At 30.8% G+C, this 17,494-nt stretch overlaps 1 protein-coding gene across 1 annotated transcript in view; it reads right to left on the minus strand.

Annotated features, from left to right (window-relative positions):
• The window catches only part of LOC145277787 (uncharacterized), a 330,110-nt gene that overhangs the window by 288,478 nt on the left and 24,138 nt on the right, over positions 1-17,494 (minus strand). The window lies entirely within an intron of this gene.

Here is a 17,494-nt window from a genome sequence, read left to right on the forward strand (position 1 = left end):
GACTTCCTTTTTTAATCGGATTTTTTTTGATTATCGATTTTTGACATTTATCAGAAGCATTCTGCTACAAAACTATTTAAGAACACTCCCAGATGCATTCAGTACCTTCATGTTAAATTAAAAAGAAATCGACCCAGTCGTTTCAGACACACGCAGTTGATTTGCACTTAGGGTACTAAAAAGAGCTCTCGGTTGGTTTCAATATAAAGCAGGGCAATGTTAGCAGCTGGTTTGGCTGCCCCATACCGAATGTTACAATCTTCAAAGAATGAAAATTAAAAAGAAAATTCATTTTATATAAAGTGGAGATAGAGATATTAAAAAGATCCCTTAACATAAAAGTTTGGTTGGTTTTCATTGGTTCAGAATCTTTGCCATTCATAGCACGGGTCAAAGAGTAATTAAGTCAAACCTAGCTGAAGGAGAGGACTCCTTCTAGGCTGGACTTTTCCCTTGGTACCAAAGGAAAAAGGTTAGAAGTCAATTCACGATGCTTGTGGCATGACACATATGTGTATGTGTTAAGAGAAGGGTGATAGAGTTGAGGTCGATTTTTACCTTAGTCCGAAAGTGAGGGGCTTCAGTTTCGACAACATAGCTATAATGCTACATTGAACCCCCTCCTCCAACCTCCACCCCCTTGGAGAAGCGAGTATATTATTAGGTACATAACAGAAAACTGATTTTTCATTGTTTGATATTTATTTATTTACAGTAGTGATTAATGGAAGGGTTCGAGAGAAAGAGATAGAGGGAGAGAGAGAGTGGGGGGCGGGAGAGAAAGAGAGGGAGAGAGAGAAAAAGGAAGAGAGAGAAAGAGAAAAAGAAGTAGAGAGAGAACGAGAGAGAAAAAGAAGAGAGTGCGGGAGAGAGGGAAAGAGAAGCGAGAAAGAGAGAAGGAGAGAGAGGGAGGAGGAGATAGGGAGAGAGGGAAAGAGAGAGAGGAAGAGGGGGAAGGAGGAAGAGGTAGGGAGAGGAAAGAAGAGCGAAGGAGGGAGGAAGAGGACGAGTGAGATAGAGAGGAAGTGGGAGATAGTGAAATTAATGAATAATTAAAAAAAAATAAGATACTTTTTCCTTTTAAATAAAAAGAGAAAACCATTTAATAGTAAATTGCTCATTTGATCAAATGTAGAAATAATCTAAAAAAAACAAAAAAAAAACGAAAAATCTTTTTAAAAATGTAAAAAATATATATTCTTATTGTAATGCTTTATTAATGCATAATTTTATTATATTATTCATTTTTAGTTCATTTTTATTTACTTTGCTTTTTTACTTATTTAAATGCCGTTAATTTACTTTTTTTGAATATCACGTGACTGCCTTCTTGATCAAGATCTCCTGTAAACCTTTCCCAATTTTCATTACGGACTCTACTTTTCTTTAAGCAGTATCGCCTCAAGAGATTTAGTTAATTGTAACTGGCTGACTAAAACATGCTCATGAAGGTGTAGTGACATATAAATGCTTATGTAAAACAAATAAAAAGTATATCTTGCCCTACTTTGGTATTGAGCACTCTTTTATGAAACTCGTTAAATTCATTAGTTGTTTCACTTCTGAAAAATAATAATGTAATAATTATATATGTATTTAAAATACTACTAATAAGCTCTAATTCACTGAACACTTTTCAAGTAAATGCTGAAATTAACACACGCACGCACGCACACACACTTTAATGCCCACTAGACACTATCCTCTACAGGAGTTTGTCAGAACAATCTGGCATGAGGATACTGTTCCCGACAAGTAAACCCTAACTAAATATTCAAAATAACATAGTATTCACAGCCCAAATAAGATCTCCTCAGTATGGCTAACCAACATTAGTTTTTACAATGAATGGTGTACCTTCTCCAAGTGATGTTACCTCAAGTAACAATATGAAGCTGGATACTCCACCAGACTAGATGAATTCTTGTCCTGGGATCCAGTAAGATCAAGAGATCACAAGAAAGATATACTATAACATATTTAAATGGTCAATTGGGGAGAGGAAAATTATGTTCTCAACTTCTTTACTAACTCAGTGTTTGTGAGATAAGGGAAGACTAATGGAATATTCAAATATCTATGTATCACCTATAGAAAACAAGTGTTAGCTCCAGGAAAGGGGCTCCTGACTTTTGAGAACTTCGACTGAAGTAAAATGAAACAACGAGATATTATTTACTATAATAATTATTAAATACCCACAGACACTAGTGTTTCATTCTTTCGGGAATAATCAGTGCAGATCCGAACCCCACAACAGAAGCCATCTCTGGCTTCATTAGAAAGGACCAAATCCATTCGGTCACCATTAACCGAGATAAATACTGTTGAAATTTAGACATTTATTTTCTTTAAATGTTTGTTAACGTCTGTCAGAGTGATCTAAGCTTTATATGATGATCTGAGCATAAGAACTAATTTGATCGACTTTTATTTCAACTGAAAGTGCTCAACGATAAGAAACGAGTTTCTTAAAGGGGCTGACATAATTATTTACTATAATAATTATTAAATATACGCACACACACACACACACATTGCACATACACTTTATGCATATTTATTTTAGGACAAATATTTTGTAAAAGAAAAATGACACAAGAACTAAAACTTCATCAATGCAAACTGAAATATTTTTTAAAAACTCTATATTTAATAAAAAAAGATTTTAAAAACTTCTTCAAGCTAAAAAGAAATTTTCAATATAATATTTGGATAGTTTTCAATGATTTTTTTACAAATATAAATTCTAATAGAACAAACATTTTTAAAGAATTAAAAACAATCATTTCAAAATTTAGACAACGTGAAAAATAAGTTCGTCAAAACAAAAAGAGAAAAAGAAGAGGAAAAAGAATAGATTCAGAAGCACGTAAATAAAGGAACTAATTTGGTTTAACAATTTAATTTGTTCAAGTATTGGATTTACAAATTTTACTCAATTTTCAGAGCGGGTAGGGATGGGGCGGGAGCCTATCGTTGAGATAGAAAATGCCCGTCAAGATGTGTTGTGCTAAGCTAAATATAAATAATTCTATTCATTTTAAAATGACATAATTTTTGGTTTCACATTGTAATTTAAAAATCCATGCACGAAAGGATGAGAATAAAGCTCAACTCATCACCCACACTCGACTTCCACCCAGCCGGATATTTTCTATAGCTTGGAGAACCCTTATATACTGTCCCACCCTTGCCGGGATTAATACCAACACAAATGAAGAAAAGCGGACCCCCCCCCCCCAAAAAAAAAACAAACAAAAAAAAAAAAAAAACAAAGGGAAAAAGAAAGAAAAAGAAAATTAATTTTTTTTTTAAAGCATCAGTTTATATTTAAAAATAATGACAAAAATGATTTTACAATTGCATCGTTTTTCGTATGAATTTCTATTTTAAATCTTTATACCTATATGTTTCACGAGATGTTAACATTTCTTATATGTATGCATGTATATAAATAAATATATTAAGGAATATAAATATATATACTAGCAGGCTGCTCGGCACATATTATATTTTAATTAATACAGTTTTCTTATTACAAACAGAAATACTGTAGGTATTAAACGTAACGTTAAATTTCTTTTAAGAAAATTAAGTAAAAAACACACACAAAAAAAAAAACACAAAAAAGAAACCGAGACATGTCATATGCATACAAGTATTATGTTTTTTTCAAAACATTTCAATTCTTGTAAGTAAAAAATAATACTTGAGCTGAGATCGAAACCAAAACTTAAAGACAGTGAGTCAGGTACGATAGCCATTAGATCAGCTTGCCACGATATTTAATAAAAAAGTGCTTTTGAAGCTACTTATTCTTAACATAAGGAAGCTGTCATGTTTCGTGACCCTGCATGCATATTCGTGAAACAGTTGACAAACAGATAAAAATCCAATGACTCCCAAGTACCAATTTTTCAATTTTGCCCCCTCAATAGCCCTCTTTTCCACGCCTGAATACTCTATATACCAATTTTCAAGTCTGTAGTAGCGTTGGGACGATTAATTGGAATCGGAAAAATTGGTATCAGAATCGGAAGAAATGTGTGCCCATTTTCCGATGCCAAAAATTTTTTATTTGATTTTGTTTAAAAACAAAATCTTCCACTGCTTTTAGTAATAAAAAAATTAATATTTATTGATTCTAAACTATCAGTAAAACTAAAATCAATAGATCATCCCAACATGTGTGTCTTTTACGTTTGAAAAAATATACGTACATTTCACATGTGTTTTTATGGTAATTGGAAAAAATAACTTTATAGTTATAAATATTTAGAAATTTATGAAGACTCGGAACCGGAAGCGCTAATTATATCGTAATCAGGAATTTAGTATGGAATTAGTAATTGTATCGGAATCAGAAAAAATATTGGAATCATCCCATCATTAGTCTGTAGATCAAAAATTTGTTGAATATATAAGTTGAGAAGTGTCCTCTCTCACACACGTGTGTGTGTGTGTGTGTGTGTGTGTGTGTGAGAGAGAAAGGGAGAGAGAGAGAATAATGGAAATAGTATTCCGACAAAATAGAGAAATAAAAAAGAACAAACCGAGTTGTGTTCATCAACGTTTCGTCTTTATTTCATCCAGAGGAAGTCTCAAAATAAAGACGAAACGTTGATGAACACATAACTCGGTTTGTTCCTTTTTATTTCTCTCTCTCTCTCTATATATATATATGTGTGTACACACACACACACACACACACACACACACACACACACACAAAGGAATGTTCATATCTTTTGAAGCATCATGCGATAATGATAATTGGTTCCTCAAAAAGTTCAGCACTTTCATACGAATTTATTTCACAAGCAGAAAAAAATATGGAAAAGGTAAACTTAGAAACATCAGTTAAAAATATTCTAACACTTAAACATGGAAGATTCTGTACAGTTTAATTGCCATATATTTCCATCATTTACTAATATATATATATATATATATATATATATATATATATATATATGTATATATGTATATACACTAGTGATGGGACGATTTCAATAATTTTTCCAATTCCGATGCAGTTACTGATTCCTTATTAAATTCCCATTTCCGATTCTTTACAAATCTAAATATTTAACTATAAAATTATTTTTCCTGGTTAAAACAGTAACACCACATGTTCAATTGTGCATACTTTTTCTGAAACGTAAAAAACACAATTGCAGGTGTGATCCTATAGCTTTTAGCTTTACTGGTAGTTTAAAAGAAATATTATTACTACCAGCAGTGGAAAATTTTATTCAAAAAAAATTAAATAAAAAAAAAAAAAAAGAAAGATCATTAGAAGAATCGTTTTGGGCATCGGAAAATAGGTACAAAATTTTCTGATGCCGATACCTCAAAAAGTTCTGATTTTTCCGACTCCCTATTAATCGTTCCAACACTAATATTTATCTTATATAATATTATTAATAGTTGTTAGTTATATATATATATGGCATAATCGCGTTGACACACCAGTTCTCGTCAGATCACTGAAGTAATGTTGAGCCGGGTTAGTACCAGATGGGTGACCATTGAGGAATTCTAGGCACTGCATGTGCTCTCTGCTTATCTCGGCATTTATTTCCAGTCGTCCTATACATCAACTTCACTTGCTATTGGTATTTAACAATGTCGACTCAGGGGAAGGGTGGTTGGAGATTGCGCACCTCCTGCCACAAAAATTTCATGTGTATGCACCCCTATGGCGGGTATCCATAGTCTGTCAAACACTAAGGAACCTTTATATATATATATATATTACAGGGGGGAGGGGGTCACCACTTATCAAGGCCCGGAAGCCACTCGAGGATAAGAGTTATTGTGTACAGTAATCAATGGGATAGTATCGTAGTAATCGTTAGTATTGGAGATTTGATAAAGTGCCTTACTTAAGGGGGCGGTTCATCAGGAATTTGTTTATGTTGGACTTGAAGGCATCCAAGTTGTAGTCAAGTGGGAAACAGGCTAATGGCAGAGAGTTCCACAGACATGCATTTCTAAGAAAGAAGCTTTGCTCATGGAATCTACGTTTTGATTTAGGCACAGATAAAGAGTGAGGAAAATTATTGACAGTAGTTTCAGCTAGACGGGTGTTTATCGTGAAAGATTGGCGAGGGAGGTACCAGAGATTGGAGCTCAGACAAGCACTTGCCGTGGAAATAACGATAAAACAAAGACAGGCTCGCAACGTCTCTTCAAAGAATTTCAGTTATATTTACTAAAGAGAGTTATACACATGTTCATATAAAAATATACATCATATAGTACACACGCGTATGACTATGTAATCCATACCTAGAAAACAGATCAAACCTGGTATAGAGATATGGGACAAGAAGGAGAAAGAAGCAACCTTAGTAGAAGTTCGTGTCACCAACGATGCTGGGTTCAACAGAGCTGAGAGGGAAAAGATAACGAAATATCAAAGTCTTATATATGACACGGAAAGAAACTGGAATCTTAGGAAGATCTCTATTATTCTAGCAATTATAACAGCAACTGAACTCTGGAAAAAGAATCTAAAAAACTATCTAGCAAATATATCTGGTTAATCAAGCGCAAGAAAGATTCAAACGATTGCACTTAAAGAGACGGGCAGAATCTTAAAAAAATCTCTCGGTTCGAGTATATGAGATAGCAAGTTATTGTTTGGCATCCAGTAAAACAAACTGATGAGAAAATGAAAATATACGCCACACACATACTTATACACAAGCATGCATCATATATATATATATATATATATATATATATAGTAAGTTATAAAATATATATGGCAATTAAGCTGCACTGAATATTCTGCATTTCATCCACTCTAGGATTCTTCAGGAATATTCAGTTTAGCTTAATCGCCATATATATTTTATAACTTACTAACTAGCTCTACCTACGTATTGAGCACTGTTGAAGTAAATACTTAAAGTTTACACATAAATTTATACTTTCGTATATTAATTTTATGTGAGTAAATGAAGTATATATATATATATATATATATATATATATATATATATATATATACATATAACTATGTGTGTGTGTGTGTTCTATTGCATGAGATAGATCGCCAAAATATTCTTGCATATTCATTCTTTTTCTATAATTTCTGAACTTTGTCAAACAAAATGTCTTTCTGAAACAAATGGCTCTTAAAATTTCTCATACTCATGCTATTTTTAGCCTGATAATATATTTTTGAACAGATTATCTTATTCTAAATATAAAAAAATCGATTTGCTAATATAACAAGTGAAGCATGCATGGTCCTCCGTGATTGCACAGTGAATGAGGCATAAAAAAAGTTCAGCATTTGCCCCCTTTCACCCCACTATTTAGCCCCCAAAGTCCCAAAGGCCTTAATATATTTAAATTTGAGTTCAGCACCATGCAAAACTGCTAAATAGACAAACACAGTAAATTTTTGACAAACATGGTAAAATAGTCCCAAAAATGGAGCGTTTTTATTAGCCCTAAAAGAGCCTCTGGCTCGCACCCAAGAGTTATCACGAAGTATAGACAAACAAAATTATATAGAAAGCAGTTACAACTTTTCAGAAAGTTTTATAAAAATCCAAGGCATCAATTTTTTTTTTTAATAAGCACAAAAGTGTCAATTTTAGCCACTTTAACCCAAAAGGTACCCCTAAGGGGCCAGCCAGAGTTTTCCCGTAAATTCGTTCTGTTACTCTTTTTACTCATATCAGGTTTAATGTTTGCAAAATTTCAAAAAATTCCAAGGCGTAGTTATTGAGAAAAGTGCGGACAGACGAATGGACAAGGGTGAATTTACAGGTTCACCCTCCTTTTGTGAGGGAAGAGGGAACCAATAAATACTTATCTTATTCTTTATATTCATAAAAAACGAATCAACGTTTTTATGACGTAATATCCATAGATTTTGTGGTGAAATAACTTTTTTATTAAAAAACAAAAAAAAAAACAAAAAAACATAGAAACAACGATAATTAAATATCTTCATTTACAAGATACCTTTATCATTTACAAAATGGCAATAAAAATTATTAATATTATGAAATACTAGCAAGGACACTCGACGTTCCCCAGGATTGAATGATGATCAACAAATGTTTCGCACTCCCATATTTTTATTGTCATCAAAATCGGTGAAATCGCCCATTTTTCAATCAAATTCATTGATTGCCTGCTCTAGTTGAGGACTCACCGTGGTGCACCTGGAGGAAGCTTCACATGCCTAGTTAGAAACCTATCATGGTGCGCAGAGAGGAACTTTCAGATGCTTCTCTGCAGTGACTTCGTTCACAATACATTTTAATTTACATTGCACTGCAGAGAACTTACTATTGATTTTATAAAATTATTTTTTATAATATCTTAAAGTTTAAAATGAAAAAGTCAAGTACTATGGTTCAATTGTGCTCTAAACAGAAAATTCATTCGGAAACGTTTTATCAAAGACGCTACTGTTGATTTTATATGCTGGACCCTTCTGCTTGTGCGGTAATAAAAACTTCTCAAATGCACTTGTGATGTTAGGCTGTATGAGGATGAAAAAATTTAGTCAAAATCAGACTATTCCTTCTTTAACCAGATCTTTTTTTTCCTATTGTTGATACTTATCGGAGACATTCCGATACAAAACATATCTAAAAAGAATTCCGGTCACTTAAAGTACATTTGTGTTAAATAAAAAAAGAATAAAATAAAATCGTTCAAACCGTTTCGGAGTCCATAGGGAACGAACTGACACACACACACACACACACACACACACACACACACACACACACACACACATATAAATAAATAAATAAATAAAAGGTACTTTGTCTATATAAGTAGAGATAGAAATTATATAAGAAAAATAAATGTCTATATTGTTTTCATTTAATTCACTTTTTCCTAGTCTGGGAGAGGTAGAGGGGGGACTTTTTTTCTTTTTCTTTTTTTTTTTTTTTTTTTTTTTTTTTTACAATCTTTCTCCCGCCGTTCCGATAATGCTAATTTGTTCGTTTAGGACAGTCAAATTATTTAGTGAATTTTATTTGCTTTTGTGTAACATCTGGCGAAAGTAAATTTATTAACAAAAAGATAATAAAACTGAAAGAAAATTGAAAAAGTCGTTCAAGAATTACAATTGACAAGCAATAACTGCAGGAGCATGACCTTCAATTGAATTGCTTAATCCAACATTCATATACTTTTAATCAATCTTAATTAGATGACCTGTCCCCCAAATCTATTACATACATTCTAAGTAAGCAAAATTGCATCTATATTAAACTAGTGAGACCTGTGGAAATTCCACAGCGGACTCTTTCATATCTAATATATTAATGTTGACATTCTGTGGATGTTCAGCGTAAATGGAGACGCCCTGATATTATTGTACCTATTTACTATGCCTCCCCACGGGACAGAGTTAGACACCAGAGTCGTTTTTTAACGTGGAGAAAAGGTACAAAAATAAAAATTGTCTCAGTCGTGAAGGATTTCTCCTCCACCGAAAGAGAACAAGAAATAGAAGTGCAGCATCTGAAGAACAGATACTACACTTTGATCTTGTCCCGAAGGCCCTGACATTATTGTAGCTCTTTTGTTAAAACTGCAAAAGTATTTATTTAAACTAGCAGAGAAGTCCGGCGTAGCCAGGGCGTAAAATACGCTTAAATATGATATTTTAATTCTTGCAGATTTCGTATATATTATAATAGTCAATTTTCTATCGATTCTTATATTATAAAATTGTGATTTCAAATATAAAAAAAAAATATATCTATATGATTTGGGTGCATCAGCTTGAATCGAAACCAAAACTTATGGAAATATATAACTCGAGTTCTTTCAGCCATAATCGAAACCGAAACCAAAAATCAAAGAATTCTTAATAAAATTATTTATTACAAGAAATGGAAGGTCATAACAATTAAACGACAGTCACTCGGAAGAAAAAAGGTGCAAGCGTGACACACAAAATAACACGCACATGCTATCATATTAATATATAAGTTTTAAACTTACAAAATATTGTACCTCTATATTACATTTCTCTTAATCTGCTTGTTTCTCTCTATATGTCCGTTACACTTTTATCCGGAAACTACTGGGCTGATCTGGATGAAATTTTGCATGAACTTTTGTTAAGATGCATCAAAGTGAACATTAAATTACAAATCCGATGTATTTCAATAACTAAGCTCCAACTCCTATCCCATTGCTGCTATGTTGCATCTCTGTGTCTGTTTTACAAATATTTTAATGGAATGTGCTCTGATGAACTCGTTGCACTTGTGCCCCCTCGACGTACATATCCCAGAAAACCCCTGTTTAGCAACAAAATCACACCCTTTCACTGTTGAGATCCCTAAGTGCCAGAAAGCTTTCTACTCTAATAGTTTCTTCTCTCGAACAACTAAACTTTGGAATTTCCTTCCTGCTACTTGCTTCCCTGTCTGTACTGATATGCAGAAGTTTAAATGTAATGTAAACCAATATATTGTTAATCTTTCTTAGGCATGGTTCCTGTTATGTCCAACGTTATTGCAGATAACCTACTATTGATTTTATAAAATTAATTTATATATAATGACTTCAATTCTGCTCTAAACAGAAACATTAATTTCAAACGCACCCCTGTCTTATCAAAGAACCTACTGTTGATTGTATACACTGGACTCTTCTGCTTGTGCTGCGATAAAACTTCTCAAAATTGAAAAAAAAAACAAAAAAAAAACGAGCACAAATGTACTCATATTCAGCTATCAATTTGGCATAAAGCAGTGGTTTTAAGTCAACACGTCATAACTTTTGCACATTTTTAACAAGCTTAAAAGTCTAGTAATGAAACTAACAATTCAAAAACAAACCATGAACATTGAAATAAGCATAAAAAAAGGTTCAAATAATAAAGAATTAAAGAATTGGTTAAAATCATCAAGATATGTAAATTACCCGTCCTAGGGAAAGTACAATTATTTCATATATGTGTTGTCTAATACCCGTCCTAGGGCAGGTAAAATATTTTTTTGCTCGGGATAACAAACGATACATAGTCATCAAAAATTCCCAAGTATCCTAAGAATAACACATATGTTCGAATGCAACTTCATTTTTCTTAGTTTTATACGATCCCGAGCAACGCTGAGTAGCCCTGCTAGTCAAGATCTAAAATAAAAACATTTATCTCACATCATCATCAGTTTAATATCTATTTTTCATGTCAGCACGTGTTGGATGACTTTTAGAAATTGATTTTCAAACTAACCTATTTCTGGTCAGGTCTTTTTTTTTCCTTCTTTCTCTAAAATCCTTTCTTATCGCTTCCTTCCATGTCTTACCTGAACGGGATTTTGAATGGAACCCTTTATTTAATCCACGGGCATAGCATGTTCTCGTTTTATCATCTATGACTGGATAGAAATTCAAAATAATTCACTTCAATTGTATTTTGAAAGTAGCCCGCACTAAGAATGTAACCTTCAACCTCCAGAATAATGTAATTCGCAACGTTTTACCTGGTTCTTTATGCACTATGACATGAATCACTCTAAATACAATTGCAAATTACTTAATACTTCTTCCTAATCACCGCTGACGGAACGAGAGCATGCTATGCGGATTAAATAAAAAGTTCCGTTCGAAATTCTATACAGATTTGATAGAAAGACACCTGAAGAAGGTCGGAGGTTACAGCGACCGGAGCGTTACGAAAAAATACTCAAGATGAGAATAGTTGTACGAATAATTAATCCTCGTCTCAAAATTTTAAAAAAAAAAGCAAAAAAAAAAAAAGCAAAAATTTAAAAAGACTTTGAAATCTAAGGCAGGAATTGAACTTGGAAACACATCTTAACAATTTAGCCATCACGTCAATGTTATTATCAAGTCAGCGCAAAAGTTTTTGCCGGTTGGTAAAAGAGGCATCTTAAACCATTATAATTTATTTCATGCATATTGTTACTGTATAAACAATCACAAATGATTTATAACATTTTCTTTCAATTTATTAAATTATCATTCAAATACTTCTGCAATATTCTCAACCATGTTGACCCTAAAATGACCTTATTTAGTTAACAGAAAAGAAGTCATCTTCCATCATGATTATTGATATGAAAAAAAAAAAAAACAGACATGGGGTAAAAATGATAGAGAAAAACTGATATAAAATCTGATAAAAAACGAAAAAAAAACTGATAGAAAAATTATATAAAACTGATATGAAAAAGAAAGGATATGAAAAAACTGATGAAAAAAGGATATAAACAAACTGATACGGAAAAAAACTGATATGAAAAAAACTTATGGGGAAAACTGATATAAAAAACTGATATAAAAAAACTGATATGGAAGAAAATGTAAGGAAGTTTAAGAAGTGCAGAAAACTTTAAAACTTTCCCTGATAAAAAACGAAAAAAAAAAACTGATAAAAAAATGATATAAAACTGATATGAGAAAAACTGATATGAAAAAGAAAGGATATGAAAAAAACTGATGAAAAAAAGGATATAAACAAACTGATATGAAAAAGAAAAAAAGAAAAACTGATATGAAAAAAAAAACTTATGAAAAAAACTGATATGGGGAAAAACTGATATAAAAAAAACTGATATGGAAGAAAATGTAAGGAAGTTTAAGAAGTGCAGAAAACTTTAAAACTTTCCCTGCAGATCCATGTTCAAAATATAAGTGATTTTTATTATAAAACTATTTTTGTACAGTCACTGTAAATTCATTGAAAAGAAATCTCTCCCCCCCCCCTCATGAAGTCGAACTAAATTAAAATAACTTCATTTTTAATTTTACTTTTGAAATCAATGTCTACTCGTTATCACTTTATTTTAGGGAAAAGAAATGACATTAAACTTTTTTTAATGACTTTTTTTAATTGTTACTCCAGTATTTTTATTGTTAAATGGCAATAACAAGTGGTGGTCCTTGGAGTTTGAGTCCCAAACAAGTCTCCCAAATTTCCAGAACAGTCCGCCTCTTGTGATAACCGTTCTGAATCATTTTGCGTTTTTGCAACAGCCGTTTTCGATCGCTTGCTTGCTAACAACTATCGTCGGCTTAGTGACAATAAGCCTCGCCATGGTTCCAATACCTTTCATAAACATGGAGGTCAATACTTATTTTTTAAACGTTTACCACGTTACTTTTTCCAGACAGTATATATAAATTTCTTTTAGCTTTATAGACGTCATAGAAATTCTATGACGTAGGTTAGAAATAACATCCCACTGATTATAGATGTATATTTTAATATATTAGTATAACTAATTTTAAAGTAAGGTGGGATCGAAATATTAAAGAAATCAGATGCACCCAATATGACAGAGAAAAGAAGAAAAGCACTGGCTTTTAGAAAGAAAGGCAGACACAAATATATAGACTGAGGGGAGAAAAAACACAGGTCGATGGCAAAAGAGGGAACACCTGTCACGCTTATCAGGTTTATAGAGAAGGTTGCAGTTACAACTATTGATACATAGATTAAAAAATATACAATTAAATCTATGCATAAATATGTCAAATGACTTGCGTGTCTATTTAATTCCTATAGTATTTTGAAAAGTACAAATTATTCAAAAAACAAAAGTTAATCCCCTCAAAAAAAAAAAAAAAAAAAAAACCTCAAATATCTATACTATCGAGGTAAAAATACTTAATAGTTTTAATATAAAATAGCATAAAATAAAATTTTTAAAAAAGATAGGATTTTTTTTAAATTTGTGGTAGAAGATGAATTTTATTTAAAATACTAATTGATAAAACATATTTAAAATCCAAATTTGTTTTTCCAAATATTAAAAAAAGCAATGATTCTTTTGATATACATTTAAAGGTTGACCATAAAATAAAAAAAATAAAAAAATGGAATATATTTTTTTTGTCTAGTAATGTAAAATCAATGAATGTAAATTTCATTTATTACATTAAATTGTAATGATCGAAATTTAAACGAAATAAATTAATAAAGGCTGAAATTTTTAATTACAATTTTTGCAGCAATATTTCGTCTGCAATTAAACCTTTCCAGAAATCATTTTGTCTAATGACATAATTTTGGTTACAGACAGGCTTCATTATTATTGGAATATCAGTTTTACAGAGTTTAATATTTAACCAACTTTGAAATAAGCTACCCCTCCTCCCCTGTGATTTCAATATTTTTAGCAATAATATTTCACAGAAACAGGATGTTCTAATTAACATAATGGATGCTAATGCGGACTATGAAATCAGTTATGTTGAGTTCAAATCCTATCTAGATAATACTAGCAAGGAAACACGACATAGCCCGGGATTGAATGAAGATCAAGAAATATTCCACACTTCCAATACTTTTGTTATCATTGAAATTAATAAAAATCGCTTATTTTTTAATCAAATCAATCGATTACCTGCCCTATTCTGAGACCCACCAAGTATCATGGTTCAATTGTGTTCTAAACAGAAACATTCTTTTTGAAGGAGCTCCTGTCTTATCAAAGAACCTTCTGTTTATTTTATATGCACGCCTCTTCTGTTTGTGTGGTGATAAAACTTCTCAAATGCACTTGTGATGTTAGACTGTATAAGGGTGTTAACTTTGGTCAAAATCGAACTGTTCCTTTTTTTTTAATTGGATTTTTTCGATTATCGATTTTTTTATACTTATTGGAGGCATTCCGATATAAAACCTATCTAAGAACACTCATGCACATAAAATACATTTGTGTGAAATTACAAAAAAAATGGTCAAGTCGTTTTAGAGTTTGTGGAGAATGAGCTCACACACAAAGTGCTTTTTATATATATGTAGAGATAAAGATTTCTCTTAATCTGTCTGTTCCACTTTTTTGGAAACTACTCGTCCAACCTGGTTGACATTTTGTATCGACCTTTGTTATGGTGAAGTGCAACAAACTAAGTATTATGGTATCCACTTGATGCACAATTAAGGATGAATAAGGGTTAATAGAGATTAGAATTTAATGCAAAAATGAGCACACATTTAACCATATTCAACCACTAAAACACTCATTCCAAGTCAACAGTTTTTAACTTTTGCTCGTTTTTAATGTAATAATTATCTAGTAAAATTTATTTGTCGTTATGTATGCACTAATATTGTTGGAGGGTATGACTGTTTCCCCCAAGTTGTAGGTAAAATAATGACCTGTATTCAATTAATGTAAGAATCGTTTACAACGGATAATTTCATGTTTGGGCATTAAAAACCCTCTCATGTTGATTTTCAGTCAGACAAGCCAATTAAAACACACAATAAAAAATAAAAACAATAAATAAAAAATAATGTTGGAAATTTTTTTCAAAATACATGCAACATGATATCTCAGATAAATCATAGAAAAACAATTGACAACAAACGAAACGCAACAAAATAATGGAGGGAAATGCATATTTTATCACTAAATTAGCGGCAATTTGTAAGGTCAGCTACTTTTTTAAGGGAGGTAACTATTTTACTAAAGTAGTGTAAAAAAAAAATTTTTTTTCTTACAATTACTCGACTGTTTTGTTTAAAAATGACAATATTAACATTTTTTTAGTTATTAATGTTGTAAAAATTTTGTTAAATTAAATACAGTAGTAAAAAAAACAAAAAAATAAGAACATTTTTTCCTTATAATTCTTTATATAAAAATAGAGTTACCTCCCTTAGAACAACGAGTTAAGCTTCCAAATTACTAAATTAGCTATCTTTAATTAATTTTATTTAAAGATTAATGTCCCAAAAGAAATGTTTAATATTTTAAATATTCTTGTTAGAAAATAATTTCAGGACTTAAGAAAAAAATCAAAACAGTCCGATTCTCAACAAATTTATCATTTTATTTTGTTGCTGAACCTTTAAATTCATAATCACCTTAAAAATAAGATTCTCTATTAGCAGAGGTCTCCATGATTCTACTTTTGCTTTTTTTTTTATTCACATGCTCCTATTCCGAATTCATAGCAGTGGACCGACATCAGTGGACTTTTTTTTTTCTATCAGAACGTTCATTAATAATGTTTTCTTTAATGTTTAACATATTTCAAACTGATATACATCATTGCACAATAAAAATAAATTAAAACAAAAAAACATTTTTTATTTTGAATTATTTAAGTAAAAATTCCATTTTTTAATTGATTACTAAATTTAAAAAGTTATTCTAGTAAATTACAGTACATGACAATTTATTAAACAAAAATATCATAAAAACTGAATTTAACTTGAAAATACTATGAAAAAATAGTTCTTTTTAAATTTAGTAATCAAGTAAAAACATAGAACTTTTAATTAATTCGAAATAAAAAAAATAATTTTGTTTCGAATTTATTTTTACTGTGCAATAATTTATATCAGTTGATAACTAAATTTAAAAAGCTATTTTTTCATTGCATTTTCAAGTGAAATTCAATTTTTAAGATATTTCTGTTTATTAAATTGTTAGGTAATTTACTAGAATTTTTTTTTATATACATACATGGTCAATTTTCTAAAAATCCAATACAATATGCATCGTGTCTAGCTTATAAAATTATATTTTGTAATTAACATCCATATATTAATACGATAGCGTGTGTTATTTTCTGTGTCACACTTACATCCGGGTCATTTCATTGTTATGTACTTCCATTTCTTGTAATAAATAATTTTACCAAGAATTCTTCATAAGTTTTGGTTTCGGTTCCGATTATAGCTTATGGCACTTAAGTCATCTAATTTTTTTTTTTATAAATAATTATACCAAGAATTCCTCATAAAATTTGGTTTCAATTATAGCTAACGTGCTATTAGCTATAATTGAAACCAAAACTTATGAGGAATTCTTGGTAAAATTATTTATAACGTTATATAACGTCCAATAATCTATTTTTTAAAAATAATTTTATCAAGAATTCTTCACAAGTTTGTTTCGGTTTTAGCTGATGGCACCTTAGTAATCTATTTTTTTTTAAAAATAATTTATCAAGAATTCTTCAGAAGTTTTGGTTTCGATTATAGCTGAAGGAACTAAAGTTATAAAGTTTGGAATTCGACTTCGATTTAAGCTGATAAACCCAAGTCATATAGATATAATTTTTATTTTTGAAATCGAAACTTTATAATATATAAAAATCGATAGAAAATGAACTATAATAATATATACGAAATCTGCAATAATTAAAATATCATATTTAAGCGTCCCTGCTAGCTTGGATAAATACTCTTGCGTTTTTAACAAAATAGCTACCATAATATCAGAGTGTCTCCATTTACACAGAATATCTACAGAATGCCAACATCAATATATTTCATATGAATGAGTCCCCTGTGGAATTTCCACAGGTCCCGCTAGTTAAAAATTATTATGATGTATAAGTACCGGAAATGTCAGATTTTATTCAAAGGTAAAGTTTGTGAAAAGATTTTTTTTTTAATTTAATATTCATTTGGTGAATGTAGTTTGAAGGGAAGTTATACAATTAAAATGTAATTCACACAATACATTTACTTTTATTTCCCGATTAAATTAAATTT

The sequence above is a fragment of the Euprymna scolopes genome, chromosome 1 (genome assembly GCF_053919585.1).
Source record: "Euprymna scolopes isolate OS-2025 chromosome 1, ASM5391958v1, whole genome shotgun sequence".
Classification (NCBI taxonomy): domain Eukaryota; kingdom Metazoa; phylum Mollusca; class Cephalopoda; order Sepiida; family Sepiolidae; genus Euprymna; species Euprymna scolopes.